A 21,138-nucleotide genomic window follows, 5' to 3' on the forward strand; every position below is an offset into this window, starting at 1 on the left:
GTGAAGGACAGGGAGGCCTGGTGTTGCAGAGTAAGACACGATTGAGCAACTGAATAGCAACAGCGCACTCTCTGAAGGAAGCTTTGCTTTTCTCCAGGCTCGAACGGGAGAAGGCCCGGCTGGGCTACGCACACTCTCCAGGTGTTCTCGATGATTTCTCAGCTGGGCAGTCAGATTCCTCTCAGTGATAAAAACAATCAGGACTCAGTCATCTCAATTAACTGGAACTCAAAGTATTTAAGAAGCCCACTATTATCAGTTTAGTTCATATTGCTCTGGGGCTTAAGAAATTTCTTAAGACCAGATCTTTACACTCATACATAATTAAGCACTAACCTGAGTAAATACTGCAGGAATTCAGAGGAAGGCCAGCTAGAAAGGTCCCAGAATGTTCACTGGGGTTGGCCAGGACTTGAAGGGCAAGAAAAGGAGACAGGACAGTTTTCCAGGAGGAGCAATGGCTTGGTTTAGCCAGTAGGGCGTGGCCCACCATTAAAAACAAAAATCTTCCTTACAGTACATTTTAGCAGGACTCATGCAGCAAGAGTCAAGTCACTGGAAAAGACTCTGATACTGGGAAAGACTGAGGGTAGGAGGAGAAGCAGACACAGAGAATGAGATGGTTGGATGGCATCACCAACTCAGCTGGCATGAGTTTGAGCACATTCCCTAAGACAGTGAAGGACACGGATCCTGGCAAGCTGCAGTCCATGGGGTCACAAAGAATCGGACACCACTTAGCGACTGAACAGCACCAACAACAGGCAATGCATCTGCTGTTCGCGCTCATCGTGAGACGCCAGCTTATCAGGGCACTCCTTCAGGCCAGGGCTTCTTAGGAGCAACGATCAAGAGGATTTCAGGACAGAGATCCATTACCTCAGTGGAGGAAGAGGAGACAGCCAGAACCCAGAGGAAGGAAGAAATGGACCCGCTACAAAGGCAGAAGGGTCAAGCCTACCAGAGGTCCTGGGGTCAGATGTGCAGGGGGAAAAGCCCAGCCCCCAGTATAGCAAACGATTAGTAATATTCAAGCACTTTCTGGAAATTAATTTCAAGTTTCTCAAAAGCATTTTAAAATGGATTTCAAAAGCCAGGTTATCTTTGGGACGTCTAATGGAGCTAGACTTACTCAGAGACCAAGTCATCTAGGGCTGTCCAAACCCTGGAGGACAAAAACCTTCCTTCCACCCAGTCCAGGAACAGAAATCTACAGGATGAAACTAACAACAGCATCTGACAAGCGAGCAAGCTCCACAGCTGCTGAAGTTTAAGCCATTCCACGGCCATCCTGGGGTGTGCAGACCGAGTGAAGACCTGGGTGAAGCTTGGAGGCAAACCCTATGGCAGTCTTCACTCCAATGCCTTCTCCTGCTGAGGGCCAGAGAAAGTGGGCTCTTTACCTTTAAGAAAGCAGAGGGGCTGTACACCTAACTACCCCTTTAGAGTGGACAAAGGAGTCAGCGGGCCAAGCTGGGATGGGCCCCACTGCCACAAATGTCACAGAGCTCTCCGCACATTCAGGGAAGTCGGGGGAAAGTGCTAATCAAAGGGGAGAAACACTTAAATCAGGCACAGCCCTGGGTAGAGCAGCCATGTGGGCAGAAGGCAGAAGAGGCATCACAACTCCTGCGTGAAGTAGATGTTTTTCTGGAACTCTCTTGCTTTTTCGATGATCCAATGGATGTTGGCAATTTGACCTATGGTTCCTCTGCCTTTTCTAAATCCAGTTTGAACATCTGGAAGTTAACTGTTCACGTACTGTTGAAGCCTGGCTTGGATAATTTTGAGCATTACTTTGCTAGCGTGTGAGATGAATGCAATTGTGCAGGAGTTCGAGCATTCTTTGTCATTTCCTTTCTTTGGGATTGGAATGAAAACTGACCAACCAAGCTGGATAATCACCAGAGAATTAATCCCGTCTTTCTTTCTCCCTTGCCTGGCTTAGGAAGTCTGTGCCCTGTAGCAGTGCCGTGCTGACTACAGCCCTGGGGCTTGCCTGGTGGCCCGGATGGTAAAGAATCTGCCTGCACTGCAAGTGACCAGGGTTCCATCCCTGGGTGTGAAGATCCCCTGGAGAAGGGAATGGCAACCCACTTCAGTATTCTTGCCTGGAGATTCCCAGGGACAGAGGAGCCTGGCGGGCCCCAGTCCATGGAGTTGTGAAGAGTGGGACATGACTGAGCGACTCACACTAAGTAACCTGGGCTTTCCTGCTCTGCCACCATCAGCTTCAGCTCCCTCTGGCTAAACCAGTCTCTGGCCCACAGCCCCTCACACCCCTGACAGATGCGCCTCTCCCCTCCTTGCCCCTGCGGCCGTCACATGCAGGGCTGAGCCTGGTTTCAGCGCTCACTCCTGACTAGCACTGCCCTGAGGATCCCGTCCTGCTTGTCTGCCTGCAATCCACACTCCGAGGGGCTGCTGAAGTGGGCTGACTCTGAGAGATCTGATTCAGACGTCCTCCAGGTCTCATCCTGCCACTAGTATAAAACAAGTCCACGGCAGGACACACGGGATCCTCCATTCAGACTCCCGCCTGCCAGAGCTTTCTCAGCACCCCTGTACTCTAGACCTGCTGCCTTCCAGTCCCACACACCTGGAAACCCCTACTCAGCCCTCAAGTCTTGGTCCAAAGCCAACCAGGACTCCCCAGACAGCCCCAGACACTGCTCTACTCACTGAGCTTCACCCAGAACCTCACACTTTCACTGTAATCATCTTTGTGCACAGCTGTCCTTCCCCTAGATTATAAGCTCTCAAGTCATCAATATGTGCTGAAATGAATCAGTGAATGGATGAGAGAAGCTTATCTGAAGGCAGAGATTTGGGGACATCGGTGTGTGGGTGACTGGTACGGTCATGGAGAAAAATAGATCACCCAGAAGGAACACAATGGACCTCATGATGAGAGGAGTAAGGTTAGAAACCAGGAAAGGAAAGATAAACCCTTAGAGAACAACAAGCCTGTACCCCAGAGCCTAAGGGAGAGGAGCTTCAAGACAGAGCAGCTTACACTGAGCTTGTCCTGAACAGTGTAAAATAATAGTTACTGCATCTTTATACTCAGTTAAGGAAGTCGAGGTATAAACCTTACAAAGTTATGCAGATGGAAGCTAAACTACAGATTCACAGCCGCGTTTTCACTAAGGCAAGTTTTGATCACGTCTCAGTGTTGCTCCTAGGATTGGATTTTGTCAGCGCAGGGCTTCCTTTGCCATGCTGTTGGAAAGATCTGTTCTCCCTTACTAATTTTTCTACATGTAGTTCAATTTCAACTTGGAGCTACTCTTGTCACACTAAGGTAGAAGATTTGTTCAGATTTGGTTTTCCAGATACACAGAGATGTCAATTTACCCCAACTACAGGTTTTTACAGGACTGATATTAAGCCCTTGTAAGTGAAAGAGACTGTACGTAAAAGAGGCTGGAAAGGATTTTTGGATTTCTTACATTTAAATCCGTAAGTTAGGGTGCCTGGTATGATAGCTGTCACTGGCCCCCCAGCAGATACGGTGCCTACAGCAAACACTGCTGATGGGCGCGGCAGCTTTTCAGTTGAGTCCCTACGAGCCCATGACCTGGCAGACAGCTCCCACCCACTGGTCAGAGTTGGCCCAGGTGACCTGGCATCGCCTCAAAGTAGCACGTTCAACCTGACTTGCCCACAGACTTGCCCTGTGTTCCCGTCTGCTGTGCTCCATGTGTGTTCAGCAGAGCAGCTGTCTGTTAAAAGGACAGTGACAGGAAGCTCAGTCTGGCGCTCTGTGACGAACTAGAGGGGTGGCCTGGGGAGGGGAGGGAGGCTCAAGAGGGAGTGGATGTATTAATATGTATCATTATGGCTGATTTGCATTGTTGTAAGCAGAAACACAACACTGTAAAAATTAAATAACAAATAAAATAAGGTACAAGGATATACTGTAAAATATGGGAACACAATCAATATTTTATAATCACTACAGATGGAGTACAACCTTTAAAAAAGTGTGAATCACTGTATCGGACACCTGTAATTTATATAACAGTGTACAACTATACTTTAATAAAAAAAGAAGAAAGAGGACAATGACCAGAAACAAAATAGTCAAAAGGTGACCATGCCACTGCTTTACTGTCTCTATTCTTCCTGTACTAATGAACTGTGAATGCAAGTTTTCTTAAGCTCTTTTTTAAAATTAACTTGTTTGGCTGCATTGGGTCTTAGCTGCAGCCCATGGCATCTTCCATCTTCCTTGCTGCACTCGGGATCTTTAGCTGGAGCATGTGAACTCTCAGCTGTGACACGTGGGATCTAGTTCCCTGGACAAGAGATTGAAGCCAAGGCCCTCCCACACTGACAGCAAGGAGTCTCAGTTACTGGACTACCAGCGAAGTCCCGACCTAAACTGTTAACTTCATACATGCATACTAAGGTCATTTCAGATTAAAGAGGAGAACTGAGATATACGACACGCTGGTTCCAGATTCCCCACTGCCATGGACCACCTCAGGTTACACACCCTTTGTCGAACTGCCCTGTGAATCCTGGGGTTTAGGCAGATAAAACAGCAGCAGTTTGTCTATCACGTGCTCCTGTTTAATAAAAGTCCTTAGGTGATGCCCCATTATTTATCAAAAATAGGATGAAATCCAAACTCCTCTGCCCCAGCCCCTGATCCCATCACACCAGACCTTTCCTTGTGTATGGTCAGATGACCTTTCTCAGGCTCCCTCCTAAGGCACCAAGTCACAAATTTAGTGACTTAGAACACACCTCTATTATCTTTTGATTCTGCAGGTGAAAAGTTCCCCATGGGTCAGGATGGGCTAAGCAAGGAATTGGCAGGAGGGTGGGGGAGGTTCATCGGCGTCCTCACCTTCACCAGCTGCCACAGGCTGTCCCGCCCCTGCCTCCCTCCCCGTTTCCTGGCCCTTCCATCTTCAAGGGCAGCAATGGCCAGCGAGTCTTCCTCACATGCATCTGACACTGACTGGGCTTCCCTGGTGGCTCAGCGGTAAAGAATCTGCCTGAAATACAGGAGATGTAGGAGACTCAGGTTCAATCCCTGGGTTGGGAAGATCCCCTGGAGAAGGGAATGACAACCCACTCCAGTATTCTTGCCTGGGAAATCCCATGAACAGAGGAGCCTGGAGGGCTACAGCCCATGGGGTCGCAAAGAGTCGGATGTGACTGAGCACACACGCATACACACTCTGTTTCTCTCTTCCACTAGTAAGCACGCTTGTGATGACATGGGGCACACTGGATAACCCAGAACAATCTCTCCATCTCCAGATCCTCCATCTAATCCACCTGCAAAGTCTGGAAGGTTACATCTTGGGCAGGGAGGGAGGGCATCAGCCTAACTACCATCATGGTGGTCCGTCTGTCTGGAGAGCCCACTTCCAGCCAGAAGACGCCTATCCAATTCCTCAGGCATTCTTATCATTGTCTCTATTATCATGAGGCCCCTTCCCCTCCCAACCCAAGGGCCTCCTTCCTGCACATTTTCAGTTCCTGGTACAGATGCCTCTTGGGCAGCACTTACCTTGTTATTTGTGCTCAAGCCTGTCTGTCTGACTAGATTGTGAATCACCATGTCTTACTCATTTCTGCAGCCTTAGGGGCTTGCTATAAAGATGGTGGGGAGGAAAAATAAATGTGATGTTTTAATGAGTAAAGACCTCAGGCAGAGGCAAGACCAATAAACACACAGGGCTTCTGTGCTGAGCATAACTTAGAAACTAGTTCTGACAGCTCTTCACTGGTCCTTATCACATGATCAACCAAGCCCTTTAATCCGTTAACCATTCCAGGGAGGTTTTTCAGCAAACTTAAAAATCAACCATTTGCATCTAAGGCTGTTTCTAACTTTATAATTTTATTTATTTATTTATTGGCTGTGGTGGGTCTTCATTGCTGCACAAGCTTTTCTCTAGTTGCAGCGAACAGGCTTCTCATTGCAGAGGTTTCTCGTGTTGCGAAGCACGGGCTCTAGGGCACATGGGCTTCAGCAGTTGTGGAGGACAGGCTCAGCTGCTGCACGGCACGTGTGATTCTCCCAGATCAGGGATCGAACTCATGTCTCCTGCACTGGCAAGCAGATTCTTTACCAGTGAGCTGCCAGGGAAGCCCTTTTCTAACTTTCCTGTGATTTGCCATAGATCACAAAGTGCTGTCAAGTGTCCTCCTGGGCTTGGCTAGAAAAGGGCGAGCCACACACCAAATGCTTGGTTAGATGTTGCATTGGGGAATTATTATCTGCACTATTTCTGCCCCAGGAGAAGGAAACGGCAACCCACTCCAGTATTCTTGCCTGAAAAATCCCATGGACAGAGGAGGAGCCTGGTGAACTTCAGTCCCCAGGGTCACAGAGTCGGACACGAGTGAGTGAATGGGCACATGCACTACTTCTGAATTCCAAGAAATGATCCTTGACCAAATCTGACTACTGTGTTGTATGTTAAAAGCAACCTCACCACAATAACTATTTGGTATTAGGATGCAGCCTGAGAACACAAGTCCCACCATAACAGATAAGCTTTATTTACATGTATGTAGTATACAGAGGACGTTTTGAACTGGATGCACTGCTACAGAAAGGGGAAGCACATTTTCTCAATATTTGACTTGGCTCTTCCTCAAACTTCCAAAAGTTTCTATAAATACATTAAGAAAAATGTTTAGGAGCAATGAATACCACCAACCAAACTTTTTGAGTAAAATGAAGAATTGCAGGTCTAATTTGCAGAAAGAGTCAGCATGGTGCTGTTCTTGTCGTCTGGACACTTGCAACCTGTTTTCCCATTCCATGCCATGAAGCAATTCGATGTCAACTTGCTATGGAGTCAAATGCTCTTGTTATTAAATCTCAGTCACCTCAGGCAGGACACACAGCCCACATGGGGAAATGGTTTGGAGCATCTGGAATGTGAGCTGGTACCACCTCACACACGAACAAACATTAAAAGCTATCCACAACCCAAGGAAAAGCAAATGTGCCTCAAAAGTCTATTGGAATCTATAAAGAGCACAGAGCAGATGTTTTGTAATACGCTTAATAAATAAAACAACTGTATCCACTAAGGGGTGCTTCTGGACATCAGCTTAAGAATTAGAACTTCAGTTAGAGGCAGAACTATTTCTCACTGGAACAAGGACTGTTTTCCTTGCTTCAGAAATCCGGTAATCATAAGGGTGGTAATGGTGCCAAATGTTTCAAGAACCAGCAAAAACTGTGGTGGGATCTACAAACTGCATTTGTCAGGAAAGTTACAAGCCCAGTAGAACTACATTGTTCTAACTTACTCCTTTCTGAAAACATTCATTTTCCATCTTCCATTTCATCCTGAACAATTTTACTATGTTCAGCATAGTAGCAACTGAGAAAAAATATGTTTCATTTAGAAACAAAAGTGAGAAAACTTAAAAAAAAAAAACACTGCGCTTCTGCCACACAGTTTTTCCAAGTTCTTATACATCTAAAATACTGCACAATAAAGATGGCTACAGTAACCCAACTTCTCTGTAACAAGTATGCTGAAAAACAATGACAATTCAACCATAAGAGTCTTTTCTACACTGTGAGCAGATAATGCACCTACAAACATTTTTTTTTTTTTCCTTTTTGCTAGTTTTCTTTATAAGTCTTGCAAGCTCAAGCTTTCTTTTTTTTTTTTTGGACGGGAAGGCGGGTTAATGGTCGGGCTTAAAATAAACCGGGTTTGCAATTACTCTGTTTTTTAAGCCGATGAAGCACGTTTTCCCATTCCATGCCATGAAGCAATTCGATGTCAACTTGCTATGGAGTCAAATGCGACAAACTCCGGGAGCTCCAGCGGAGGCGGCGGCTTGCTGCGCGCACAGCTCCCCGCTCTCCTGCGGCACCAGGACGCGCCGCCAGCACTCGTGGCCTGCGGGGCCCAGGACAGTGCACACCCCCATCCCGGTCACCAAGGTCCGGTGACCCGGGCGGCCCGGAATCGGGGAAGGCCCCGCCATGGCTTGAGGTCCCCTTTCCTCCGAGACCTGCCGGCTCCTCGGCTGCGCGCGGTGCACACCGTGCTCCTCGCCGTGGGAGGGCTACGACACGAGCCTGGGACGCGGTGTCCCCAAACCGCTGCTCTGGGATCCCGCAGCATCTTGCGACCCTGGAGCCCACTGCGGGGACCCGGGCGCCTCCCAGAGCGCAGCCCCGGCCGCAGGCTCCTCCAGCCCCAGAGCCCCAAAGTTGCGCGGCCGCAACCGGGGCGACTCGGCCACCATGCGGTGCAGGGCTCCCCACCGCCCGCGCCCCGCCCGCCGGCGCCCAGCTAACCCGGCTAACCTGACGCCGCCTCGCCACTCCGGCGGCCGCCGCGCGCTCCTCGCCATGGCCAGCCCGAGAGCCGAGCCGCGCCGACGCCCGCAGCCTCTCGGCGGCTGTCCCTGCCCCCGCGCCCGCTGAGGTGCGGGCTGCGGAGCCTCCCGGAGCCCAGCCTCCCGGAGCAGACCAGAGCGGAGCCGAACGGCCGGGCGGAGCATGCCCAGTGCGCTCGCCGCGGCGCGGCCGGGTCTTCGCTGCAGCGCGGCGGGGCGGGGCGAGCGGCGGGGCTGGGGGTGGTGGGCTGGCCCGCGGGGGAGGGGCCAGGGCCGCGAGGCGGGACCCAGCCCCTCGGTCCAAGCGGCCCTGCGGCGGTACCCCGAGCCCGCTGTCTCCGGCCAGCGCCTGCTCCGTGCGGCCTCGGCAGTCCCGGAGGAGTCCCGGGCTCCCGCCCTCAAGGCTGGGGACCCGCGCTGGACCCGCGACGCTGCACCGCTCCCGCACCTACCCTTGCAGGGACCCCGTGCGGCCGCGAGGAGCCGCAGGAACGGGACGTCAACGGGCGGCTTCTGAGCCGGCTCTCGGGATTCTAGACCTCCTTCTAGACTACTTGTAGTTTCTAAGTTTTCTCTAGTGACCACTGCGGGGCTTTTTCAGTGAGAAAGACAGGTTTTCCAAGGCGCCTGCAGAAGTTGAGCTGCCCGGCCTCGCTCGGCAAGTGAGCCTCTTTGCAGACCAGCGGGACCGCGCGCTGCGGGGGCCGGGCCCCGGCTCTTTCTAGGGCCGCCCCCACGCGGCGGCCACGCCCAGCCACGCCCACACCGGTTCCCGGGTCCCGCCCCCCCCGGGCTGCGGCGAAGACCCGGCGCGGCGGAATGCTCGCGGCGCCGCGGGAGCGGACGTTCGCCGGGCTGCAGCCCCGCGAGGGCCGACTGGCCCTGTTCGGCTCTCCACACGCTGCTCTCTCCCCGTCCCCTGTGAGCTTCGCGGGCGAGCGTCCCGACCCCAGCCGCCGGCCCGGCCGCAGGAGCGGGTCAGCACCCGACTGAGCATGCTCGCCCGCTCGCCGCCGCGTCTGGACGCAGCCGGGCCTCCGGGTCCGGCCGCGCAGGGGCGGCGCAGGTGCGCGGTCCGGGCGCAGGTGCGTCGGAAGCAGCCGTGCCGGGAGTGGAGGGGGTCTGGCTCAAGAGCGAGCGAACCTAGAAACCCTGTTTCAACATTAGTTTCATGACCTCAGGAACTTTCAGCTGGTTTTTTCTTTCAGGAAGCCTGAACCCTTCATTCCTGCCTCCAGGGTAGGAAGCATCTTTGACAACCGCACGAGGACACGACATTGTCACCTGGTTTTTCAAACATAAGGCCTTGTCCTCACTCTCAGGTCATTCTGCAATATGATAGTCCTCTTTGTCTTCAGGCAGGTCTTCTCTGAGACCCCACACTCTCCGGGGCCCTGCAGGACTGCGTTCGGCCACCTTGGATGAACCTGAGGTGGGCGTGGGAACTCCTTGGGTCATGGTCACCGAGGAGAGGACGGAAATGGAGAGCTTCCAGTGAGGAGAGCCTGCAGGCTGGAGAGGCGTCAACTAAAGACCCCAGAGAGATGCCTTCAGGTCAGTGGGGTGAGGCCTGTTTCCCGTCTGGGGTGGGATGCGGGGAGCGGGGAGCACCGCCCACCAGGTTTTGCGCTATGGTGGGGTCCTCTACCTGGGGCGGCATCACTTTCCTCTCGTCCGGTCCCAGGGAAGCGCCAGCGTGCTGGGGACACCACCTGTCGCGGAAGGTCACGCAGGCAAAGAACTTGCTGGGAAGCTTACTCTGGTACTTCCTTAGAGTCCTACCTTGTGCTGGGGTCCCCGCCTCTCTCCCCCGTCACTGTCCCTGCCTTCTGAGCCCTGCTCTTGAGCTTGCCCAGGCCCCTTGGCGGCCCTCAGCGCGAAGAGTCTAGCCTGGGAGAGGATGGGTGAGAACTTGAGCCCGGCCTGTCCCCAGCAGAACTGGTGAGCTGTGGTTGCCCCTCACCCACCTGTCCTAGCTCGGTGACCGGTACCCTTCTTCTCAGCTGTACACCCTCATGGATGTTGTCCCAGAGTCCCTCATCCACTTCCCCTGTTGTCCAGCTAGTTGCTGCCCCACCCACCTACCGGTAGACGTCGCTGGGGCAAGCCCACCACTTGCCCCACCCTCTTCAGTCGCGTGATCTTCACCATCAACCACAGAGTAATGACGTTCCAGAAGGATGCTCCCTTAGTGATCTCTTCAATCCATCCTGTCTCCACACAGTCTTCTTTCGAAGCAAATTGTATTTCAATATGTCTGCTAAAAATTCTTACATGGATTCCCAGTGCCTTCAGGATCAAGTCCGAGTTTAAGCATGAACGGGCCCCCAGCTCCCTCTCTGAATTAGCATGTCCCCCATCCCAGTGACTTGCCATGCAAAGGCACAGCTCTGTGTTCCTGTAGCTTTCCTGTGCCTCCTTCCGCCTTGCTCACACCTTTGCAGACTTACATCTTCAACACCCAGCGCAGGTTGGATGTTCTCTGACTTTCCCAGGGCTTCCTTGTGGGCACCTCGCCTGTTCCATATGCTTTGTCTCCATCTGACACACCTGACCTTGATTTATTTTCCTTCATCTCCACTGAACCGAGGCAGCATGCCTGCACAAGCTCCTGTGGACACTCTCTGTCCTCATTAAGACTATGCTTAATAAGTGAATGATAGATTTATGCACTCATATAATATTTCAATTTCATTAATTTAAAAAATTCTTTTCAAGATTTCACATTGTGTTTAGTTGCATTGAGCAGCTTCAGCTGCATGCAACAAATTCTGGTAAATTTTCTAATTTTCCTTGTTACAGCTTCTTGGTCTTGTATGTGCTCAGTAGTGTCTGACTGTTTGTGGCACCATGGACTGTGGCCCACCAGGCTCCTCTGTCCATGGGATTTCCTAGGGAAGAATACTGGAGTGGGTTGCTATTTCCTCCTCCAGGGGATCGTCCCAACCCAGGGATCGAAACCGCATCTCCTGCATCTTCTGCACTGGCAGGCGGACTCTTTATCACTGTGACACCTGGGAAGCCCATGGCTTTTTATTTTATTTTATTTATTTATTTTTTTTGCCCATGGCTTTTTAAATACACTCATCATTTAAAAATGGACATTTAATTTCCAAATACATGGGTTTTTTAAATATCTTTGATGTTTCTCATTTAAATGCTTCTCTGTAATCACTCTCTGTGTTTTTTCAGTCTTCTATTTTTATTGAGGCTTTTGATGATTAAGTCAAAGATGCCTGTCACATTGCACTTGAAAACATGTGAGTTATTTTCAAGTATCTTTTGACTTTGATTTCTAACATAACTCCACAGTGATAGAACAGACTCTGTATGATTTCAATATCTTTAGCCCATGAAATTTTTGCACCTGGTTTTACGTCCCTGGATATGTTACAGTATATCCTAGTTTACAGTCTATGAGAACTTGAATAGAATTTGTATTCTACTGCTGTGTGAAAATTGTATAAATCTTAACTATATTGAATTGGTTCATGGTACTTTTCAGGTCCACTGTATCCTTCTATTTTTTTCTATATTTTCAGTCTGTTAATTTTTGAGATTTTTATATTGAAACTCCAACTAAAAATCTTAATTTATCTACTTAAAAATAATTGTAATATATAGTGGAACTATATGTAACTTTGTTCTGTATTTTCTTAGCCTCCCAGAAATGTGTTGTCATACTTTCATAATTTGAAAAAATGACAGTAAAAAAAAATAATGCTGCAAAAAAATATCCTTTCTGAGAATTGTAAGGAAAAATATTAGAACAAAGTTACATCATATGCAATTTGCTGAATGGCTGTGCTCCTCTGAGTGATGTAAGGGAGACCTCAGATCTGACCTTTGGCCCAGGGGATTTTCTTTGGCTTCAGAGGTGTGTTTGCTGAGCCGGTCTCTGGTCTTTGTTTATCAGTCTGTGGCTGCATGGAGTTCCGCGTGGTATTGCTAATTAATCCACAAACTCCTTTGTCCTCTCTCCTCATTTCCTTCTACAGCGTAGTCATAACCTTCTAATTACAGGTTACTCTTAGAATAGATTGTGTTTGTTTTTTTTTTCTGTTGAGAGTGTGGCACCAGGGAGGGCAGATTAACTGTTTAGAAGGAACATACTTTTTGCATCTCTTCTGGATCGCCTTGTTTGCCTGGCAGGACCAGTGCTTGGAGCTGACTGTGGCGGGACTTGCCACCTGCTTCAGATTAGCTGGGGCTGGTTAACACGCCCAGACCTCCTGGGGAGAGTAGACCTGAGCTGGCAAGTTTAACAAGCCGTCCAGGTGATACCTGGATTCATTTGAGAAACACAGTTGTATGTCATATGGATAAAAGAAAAACACTGACTAGTCCAGAACTTCAAGTTGCCCCTGTCGTGGTTTTCCCAGATGGAGAGCTGCGTGTGGGCGGGAAGTGCGTCAGGTCAGCTGTCTCAGGAGTGTTACCTGTGTGTGTGCCTGTTGATCAGCCAGTGCCTGTGTTGGGGAGTCCCGGGGTCCTCACCAGCTGCTTGCTCCTCTGTGTCTTTACCTGGTGGTTGTCAGGCCACATCTGCGTCCCTGGCACTCATGTCCTCAGAGAGCCCTTGAAGAGGGTTAGGGGGCTGTGGATGCTCTGACCTGACCCCTTCCCGGAAGTCTGGGAGGTGCAGCGTGACTCTCATTAGGCTGTGTCCTTGTTCCTGGGAGCCTAAACAGGCGTGGGGCGGGTGGGGGAAGCCTGAGTCAGTGTTGGGAAGCATTCCCTTCCTTGTTCTGGATGTAGACGGAGCACTGATGCTGGTCCTCTGAGGGGTGTGTGCATGTGTGTGGTCGGACCAGTCAGCCGGACACCGGCAGGGCAAAGGGCTGCCCGCAGCTCAGCGGGACTGGTGACCCAGCCGGGGGTCACACCCTCTCCGACTGTCCTCTGAGGCCATGGCAAAGCCCTGGTCACCTTCCAGCTGAGCCTGCTGCCTCCCGGGCATTCCGGATTGTGACTTGGATTAGGGACGTGGTTTATGGGCAGGAGAGGGATGAATCCAGGAGTGAGCTCCATGTGCAGGGCCTTCCCCAGAGGAGAGGTGGGGGTGCCGGCAGGTCGGGGGAGGGCACCTGTCTGCAGAGAGCCTGCCTGGGAGGGGTTGGGGGAGGGGGTGGGGGCTTTCTAAAACCGGACTTCAGGGTTGTGTTTCCCGTGGGTTCTGAGAAAGTGATCTCTTGTGTGTAGCCTTTGTTCTGGTCTTTGAGTTTACAGCCTCCTCTGGAAGGAGGAAGGGCAGACATCCCCTTCCCCACCGTGGGTCAAAGTTGAGTGACCCGTGTAATGAAACTGACAACCATGTCGCTGATCGGCAAGAGAGAAGCAGAGACGCGCCCCAGGAGCTCCAGTCAGGAGATTCTGTGCCCGCATTGAGTGCCACTCTGCCCTGGACTTTGCCCAGAGGGGCATCTGCAGCCTGCAGACCTGGGTGGGGGGACCGTGGACCCCGCACCAGAGAACTCCAGGGGAAGCGAGAGAGTCGAGGTGTGGTTTCTGTGCTGGTGATCCCACACTCCACTCATTTTTCAGCAATTATGTGCTAGAACTAAGAAGGTAGGGGCTTCCCAGGTGGTACTAGCGGTGAAGAACTCCCCTGCCCTTGCAGGAGACATAAGAGACCCCAGTTAGATCCCTGGCTTGGGAAGATCCCCTGGAGGAGAGAATGGCAACCCACTCCAGTATTCTTGCCTGGAGAATCCCACAGACAGAGGAGCCTGGTGGGCTCCAGTCCATGGGATCTCAGAGAGTCGGACGCGACTGAAGTGACTTAGCATGCACACAAGGAGGAAGGAAAGGAACTTCTGTCCTTTGTTTATCTTCTGGGTGCATATGATAAAAAGGGGACACTGTGACTCCAGCTGGGACAGAGCCTGAGGGGAGCCCCAAGGTGCAGCTGAACCTGGTGGGCAGAGGCCAAGGTGGACGACAGGGGAGTCGGAGTCTGGTGAGGAGGTGCAAAGGGAAATTTCAGAGGCGAGAGAGGGGAGAATGGGATGCTGGCCCTGCAAAAGGTGAAAAGAGCTGGTCTTATAGGAGAACTGAAGGACTGGGAGGCTCAGAGGCCCTGCTTTACATGGGTCCTGGCTTCCTCTTGGGCCTTACCCTCTGCCAGCTTAGGGAGCTGGCAGTTCAGGCCTTGCCCCGGGGCAGCAAGGGGATGTAGTGGGGGCTGGGGGGGTCAGGTTCTGCAGTGGGCAGCATGGGGGCATCATCAGACAGCTACACAGGGATTATCACCACAGTGATGGGATGGGGCTGAACTTACTTCTGATGCTGGTACCACTGTGGCTTGAGCCATGTCAAGGAAATGAAGTTTCCTGATAGATTAAAACTCCTCCCCCATCACAGGAGACACACCCAAGTGTGCCAGGCTTCCCTCTGATCCCTGCCCCGTCTCCCTGACAAGTGTGGTGTCTACCACTGCTACAGGAACGGTTGTGGGGTGTGTTCTCCATGGTGGGCAAGTGTGCTCGTGAATCGTTCTTCACTGCTTCCAGCCACGTAGGGGTTGATCCAGCTGAACCATCTGACCCAGTGCAGAGGAGTCTCCTCCTGGCTGGACCACACCCGAGTTTCAGGCAGACACACGCTCTGCAGCTTCTCTTCAGCAGGCGTTTCAATCTCATCACATATAGGTTCTGGCATGTAAGCTAGGCCAACAAATTTTGCTGAATAACGTGTTGGAGTTGGTGTTAGAGCTGCGTGTTGGAGTATCTTGGAGGCAGGCGTGTGTAAATACAAACTCTGCCATTCAGTTGGTTAGTGGGAAATGCCGTCCAGGCCCTGGGCTCCGTCTTTGTCACATTGACTTGGCCTTTCTCTCTGGTGAAGTGTTTTAGATCCCTTACCAGTGTGTTTCTCCCTTATTTGGGGCAGCTGGCAAAAAGGCAGAGCTGCAAATAAATCCTGAATGAGTGTGGGACTGAATTCATATAAATTTTTGCAGAAGAAGGCTACTAAGTGGCTGGTTTTTTCAGCATCATGGTTCAAGGGCTCTCTGTTGTGATAGATCGGTGTTTCTGCTATTAATTTCAATGAGCCTTCCTTTTGCTTTAATAGGAATCCTAAAATGTCTTGGAATCAGCCCTTCCTTGGGGAATGTTGTGATTGTACATATGAACTGAATGCGCCAGTTTGCTTATGTCGAATGGAAATGACGGGCTGTAGGATCAGGGAGAGAGACAGTCAGAAATTGCTGACACGCCCAGTGACACTGGCTGGTGAGGTCGGGAGCCATCAGAGTGGAGTTAGGAGGGTGCTCTGCAAGGCTGGGTGCACGTGGCTGACTTCAGTGATTTATAATTCCATGCGTGTGTGCTTGGCCTGTAGTGCTAATGACTGCAAATGGACTGAGCTAAGCAGCCAGTCTTCAGGAACCTCCGGCTGGTACATGAATATAACATTTAATTACGTTAAAAGTCCACTGTCGCTTATTCCCCATGAGGGACAGAGGAGGTGATGGCCCGTCATCTGCTAGCCTCTTACCGATGTGTAAATCACCTGCTGCTGGGCCCGCAGTGCTCGGCGCCAGAGAAGTGGGAGGGCCAGGGAGGCCCTGAGGGCGACAGTCCCGCTGAGCCCCAGACTAGCCCGGCGCAACCTGGAGATGTTTCCGGGGGCAGGGTCAGCGTCTGCCTTCCAGCCTTCGGGGCTTTGGTTCTGAAGGTCCGGTCTGGTTTTCTGTCTCTCTCACTTTCGCTTCTATTGACTCTCACCCCACTCATTGTCCTCAAGGGTGTCATTTCTTTCCTTTCATCCTGTCATGGGATGACTCCGGAGAAGACTTACCAGAAAAGGAGGAGCCGCATCGGTGCTGAGACCCCAGGGATGGGGGAGGCCAGGCTGCAGCCCCTGATGGTGGTCTCCCTGGCCTCTTGTCCAGGACGGCTCGCAATTCTGGCTCAGGTTTCCCTTGAATAGTAGTTGTTATCTAACTTGGAGGATTCAGAATGTGACCTGACAGGCCAGTCAGGAGCATTGTATTACACAATTCAAGCCCTGCCAACTTTCAGACCCCCTGGAAATACACCTCTGCGGGGATGTGAGTGAGATCTGCTGTGTTGGATTGTCAGGAATCGGTTAGGACTGCGGGACTGCGGCCCCAGCTTCACCGAAAGCCCTCCCATTGCTGGGTCTGCCGGGCCCTCACCTCCTCTTGGAGGAGCCTGTGTCTACGTGGGCCTCTGCCGGCAGGGCTGGGAGTCCAGGAGGCTGAAGGCCGAAAGTGCAGGGTGATGGGCACCTTCTGGGGCTCACAGCTGCTTGGTTCCTGCTTCCTCAGGGTTGGGGGTGATGGAGGAAAGTGGTGGTCCTTTGCCTCCAGCACCCCCACTGTTCCACCCCCTACGGTGGCACCCGCTTGAGGCCAGCATTGGCGCTGGATGAGCTTCCTGATACCCTCCCGTCACCTCTGCCCGCCCCTCCCCCAGCACAGCTGCTCCCCTGCTGCTTTCTGGGACTGGATTTTGGAACCCCGACCCAGCCCTGTGGAGGATTCCGGCCTCCTCTGAGTCCCCCTGGGGTTTCCTCTAGCCTCTCAGAGCCAACAGCCTGTCTGAGCTGCAGCTGGACTTAGAATCATGGCAAGAACCACAGGCTCCTTGAGGGTTTAGAGGTGGAGAGACAAGAAACAGGAGTTTAAGAGGGGATGTGTGTCTGCACCTCATACTCTTGCCAGTGGAGTATGATGTTCTATGGAACCTGTGTGCTTAATATTTATAAACACATGCTTATACTTTTAGAGGGAGAATATTTTTCGTTTGCTGCGCCAGGAGTCAAGCTGCCTCCTCCTAAACACCTGGGCCCCCCTGGTGGCTCAGTGGTAATAAACCACCTGCAGTGCAGGAGACATGAGAGGTGCAGGTTCGATCCCTCAGTTGGGAAGATCCCCTGGAGGAGGAAATGGCAAACCACTCCAGTTTTCTTGCTTGGAGAATCCCGTGGACAGAGGAGCCTGGCAGGCTACAGTCCATGAGGTCACAAAGAGGGCAATGCTCTGTGAGCATCACAACAATTTGCTCTGAATGTCAGCACAAGAAATGAGTCACAGAACTCGTGACTTTTAGCATTAGATGTGATACTTCGGGACAGTGAAAGTAATATTGCACATAAGTGAGAAAATCTAGTCTAATGCATGCGTTTTAATTTATTACCAAGTAAATATGCCAAATTTGTCTAACAATTTAGGGACATTGCATAGTTTATAGTGACAGTTCATTTATGAAAGAACTAGGGTATCTTTTTTTTTTTAAGTCATAAAACAAAGTGGAGAGTGACTCTTATCCCATGAGTTATTTATGGTGGAAGATTAATAAAAACATTGAGCATAATGAATGCACTTGCAATGACAGGATTACAGCAGGAATAAATATCACAATGAATGGCAACAAATTTTACGTTTTTAATCAGGCTAAGGAATTTTACTACACAGCAAATTAAGTAATTTTGTTTTTATCTGGCACAACATTAAAATTGTTTTATCATGCATACTGCATTGAACACACATTGCCCATCCTCCCAAACTAGTTGAAACTCCTTGGGGATGGAGGCCTGTCTCTGGTTTACACAGCCTCTGCATCCAGGGTGTTACTCTGTGCGTGATCGGTACTGGCTCACCAGTGTCTGCTGGGTCAAACCTGAATGGCAGGTTTTTTAAATTTTGGACTATAGTTGACTTACAATGGTGTATTAGTGTCTGCTGCTAATATATGTATATTAGCAAAGTGAATCATGTGTGTGTATATATGTAAATACACGCATGTGCTCATGTGTACTCAGTCGTGTCTGACTCTGCGACCCCATGGACTGTAGCCCTCCAGGCTCCTCTGTTCATAGGATTCTCCAGGCAAGAATACTGGAGTTGGTTGCCACACACTTCTCCAGGGGATCTTCCCGACCCAAGGATCGAACCTGCGTCTCCCATGTCTCTGGCGTTGCAGGCATATTTCTTTCCTGCTGAGCCATGGGGGAAACCCTACACACACACACACACACACACACACACACACACACACTCTTTTTTAAGATTCTATTCCCATATAGGTCATTAGAGTATTGAGTAGAGTTCCCTATGCTGTATAATTCTTATTAGTTATCTATTTTATGTACAGTAGTTTTAAATTTAAATAAGCTAATCCTTATGAGGAAAGGTACATGAAGGAAAGGCAACCTTATGATTAGTTGTTTACCAAAAAACCCTGAATAATGATTTGGTTAAAAGCTGGTTGGGATTTGGGCTTCCTTGGTGGCTCAGTGGTGAAGAACTTGCCTGCCAGTGCCGGAGATGCAGGAGACAAGGGTTCGATCCCTGAGTGGGGAAGATACCCTGGGGTAAGAAATGGCAACCCACTCTAATATTCTTGCCTGGGAAATCCCATGGACAGAGGAACCTGGTGGGTTACAGTGCTTGGAGTGAGAAAAGAGTTGGAAATGCCTTAGAGACTAAACAACAATAGAAACAAAGATTGGTATTTGGGGAGGTGACTTTTCATTTATGATTAATCTCTAAGACTGGTAGGTAGGTAAAAATTACTCTAGAAAACTCCTTCTCTTGACCATAAAATTTAACATACCCATTTAACTATATAGTCTCTCTCCAATGGAAGCATGGAAGGAACATCTTTGTACAAATGTCTGAAAGTTTGTTGCTGAACCATGAAAGATGCTAGGTTTCTTGACCTCCAGAGGAGGGGAATTCAATCTGGGGCCAGTGACAAGGCTTGATTGCTCAGAGCTTTTGTGTAATAAAGTTTTATTAAAGTATAAAAGAGATAGAGAAAGCTTCTGACATAGATATCAGAAGGGGGGCAGAAAGAGTACCCTCCTGCTAGCCTTTAGCCGGATGTGATATAGCTACTAAAGTGAAGTGAAGTCGATTAGTTATGTCCACCTCTTTACAACCCCATGGACCACCAGGCTCCTCCATCCATGGAATTTTCTAGGCAAGAGTACTGGAGTGGGTTGCCATTTCCTTCTCCGGGGGATCTTCCCGACCCAGGGATTGAACCCAGGTCTCCCGCATTGTGGACAGACACTTTACCATCTGAGCCACCAAGGGATCCCATATAGTTACTAGCAGACCGTTAATTGGAGAAAGGAAATGTCTCAAAACTCAGAGACTGGCACCACGCCCCTCACCCACAACATGCAGCTTGATATAACACTGGCACAAAGTGAGTGTCCTGGGCCATAAAATGATTGACATGAATCTTGAAGAAAGGCAGGTTTCCAAGCAAATACAGTCTTCTTAACAGAGCTTAAGGGAACATTAACCCCACCATAGAGTTGCCAGAGCTTACACAGGACTGGGAAATAGACTCTTGGAGGCACAAACAGAACCTTGTGTGCCCCAGGACCCAGGAGAGAGGAGCAGTGACCACACAGGAGATTGACCCAGACTTGCCCATGAGTGTCCAGGAGTCTCTGGCAGAGGCGTGGGGCGTGGTGGCCTGCTGCAGGGCTGGGGGCACTGAGTGTAGCAGTGCCTGCATGGGACCTTTTGAAGGAGGCTGCCAGTATCTTCATCACCTCCACCATAGTTTGGCCCCAGGTAAATAGCAGGGAGGGAACACAGCTCCAGCCATCAACAGAAAATTGGATTAAAGATTCAGTGAGCATGACCCCGCCTATCAGAACAAGACCCAGTTTTCCCCTCACTTAGTCTCTCCAATGAGGAAGATTCCATAAGCCTCTTATCCTTCTCCATCAGAGGGAAGACAGGCTGAAAACCACAATGACAGAAAACTAACCAATCTAATCACATGGACCACAGCCTTGTCTAACTCAATGAAACTATGAGCCATGCCATGTAGGGCCACCCATGACGGAGAGCTCATGACAAAACGTGGTCCATTGGAGAAGGGAATGGCAAACTGCTTCAGTATTCTTGCCTTGAGAACCCCATGAACAGTATGAAAAGGCAAAAAGATAGGACATTGAAAGATGAACTCCTAGGTTGGTAGGTGCCCAATATACTACTGGAAATAACTCCAGAAAGAATGAAGGGATGGAGCCAAATCAAAAACAACACCCAGTTTTGGATGGGACTGGTGATGGAAGCAAGGTCCGATGCTGTAAAGAGCAATATTGCATAGGAACCTGGAATGTTAGGTCCATGAAGCAAGGCAAATTGGAAGTGGTCAAACAGGAGATGGCAAGAGTGAATGTTGACATTTTAGGAATCAGTGAACTAAAATGGACTGGAATGGGTGAATTTAACTCAGATGACCTATATCTACTACTGTGGGCAAGAATCCCTTAGAAGAAATGGTGTAGCCATCATAGTCAACAAAAGAGTCCAAAATGCAGTACTTGGATGCAATCTCAAAAACAACAGAGTGATCTCTGTTCATTTCCAAGGCAAACCATTCAATATCACAGTAATCCAAATCTATGCCCTGACCAGTAAAGCTGAAGAAGCTGAAGTTGAAAGGTTCTATGAAAATACAAAACCTTTTAGAACTAACACCCCCCAAAAGATGTCCTTTTCATTATAGGGGACTGGAATGCAAAAGTAGGGAGTCAAGAAACACCTGGAGTAACAGGCAAATTTGGCCTTGGAGTACGGAATGAAGCAGGGCAAAAGCTAATAGAGTTTTGCCAAGAGAACGCACTGGTCATAGCAAACACCCTCTTCCAACAACATAAGAGAAGACTACACATGGACATGACTAGATGGTCAACACTGAAATCAGATTGATTATATTCTTTGCAGCCAAAGGTGGAGAAGCTCTATACAGTCAGCAAAAACAAGACCGGGAGCTGACTGTGGCTCAGATCATGAAC

General features: G+C 50.1%; 1 protein-coding gene across 7 annotated transcripts in view; it reads right to left on the reverse strand.

The window, feature by feature from the left end:
* Positions 1-8,998, reverse strand: part of MFAP3L (microfibril associated protein 3 like) — a 116,557-nt gene extending 107,559 nt beyond the window's left edge. For 6 of the 7 annotated variants that reach the window (XR_006338564.1, XR_006338562.1, XR_006338565.1 and 3 more), the window contains exon 1: positions 8,309-8,528. The gene's annotated coding sequence lies outside the window, so the exon portion shown is untranslated. Of the gene's footprint in view, positions 1-8,308; positions 8,529-8,792 lie in introns of those variants that run through there. The other variant, XR_006338566.1, reaches the window with a different exon arrangement.
* Positions 8,999-21,138: the final 12,140 nt, after the last annotated feature.

Source organism: Cervus elaphus, chromosome 29, assembly GCF_910594005.1.
Source record: "Cervus elaphus chromosome 29, mCerEla1.1, whole genome shotgun sequence".
NCBI classification, from domain to species: domain Eukaryota; kingdom Metazoa; phylum Chordata; class Mammalia; order Artiodactyla; family Cervidae; genus Cervus; species Cervus elaphus.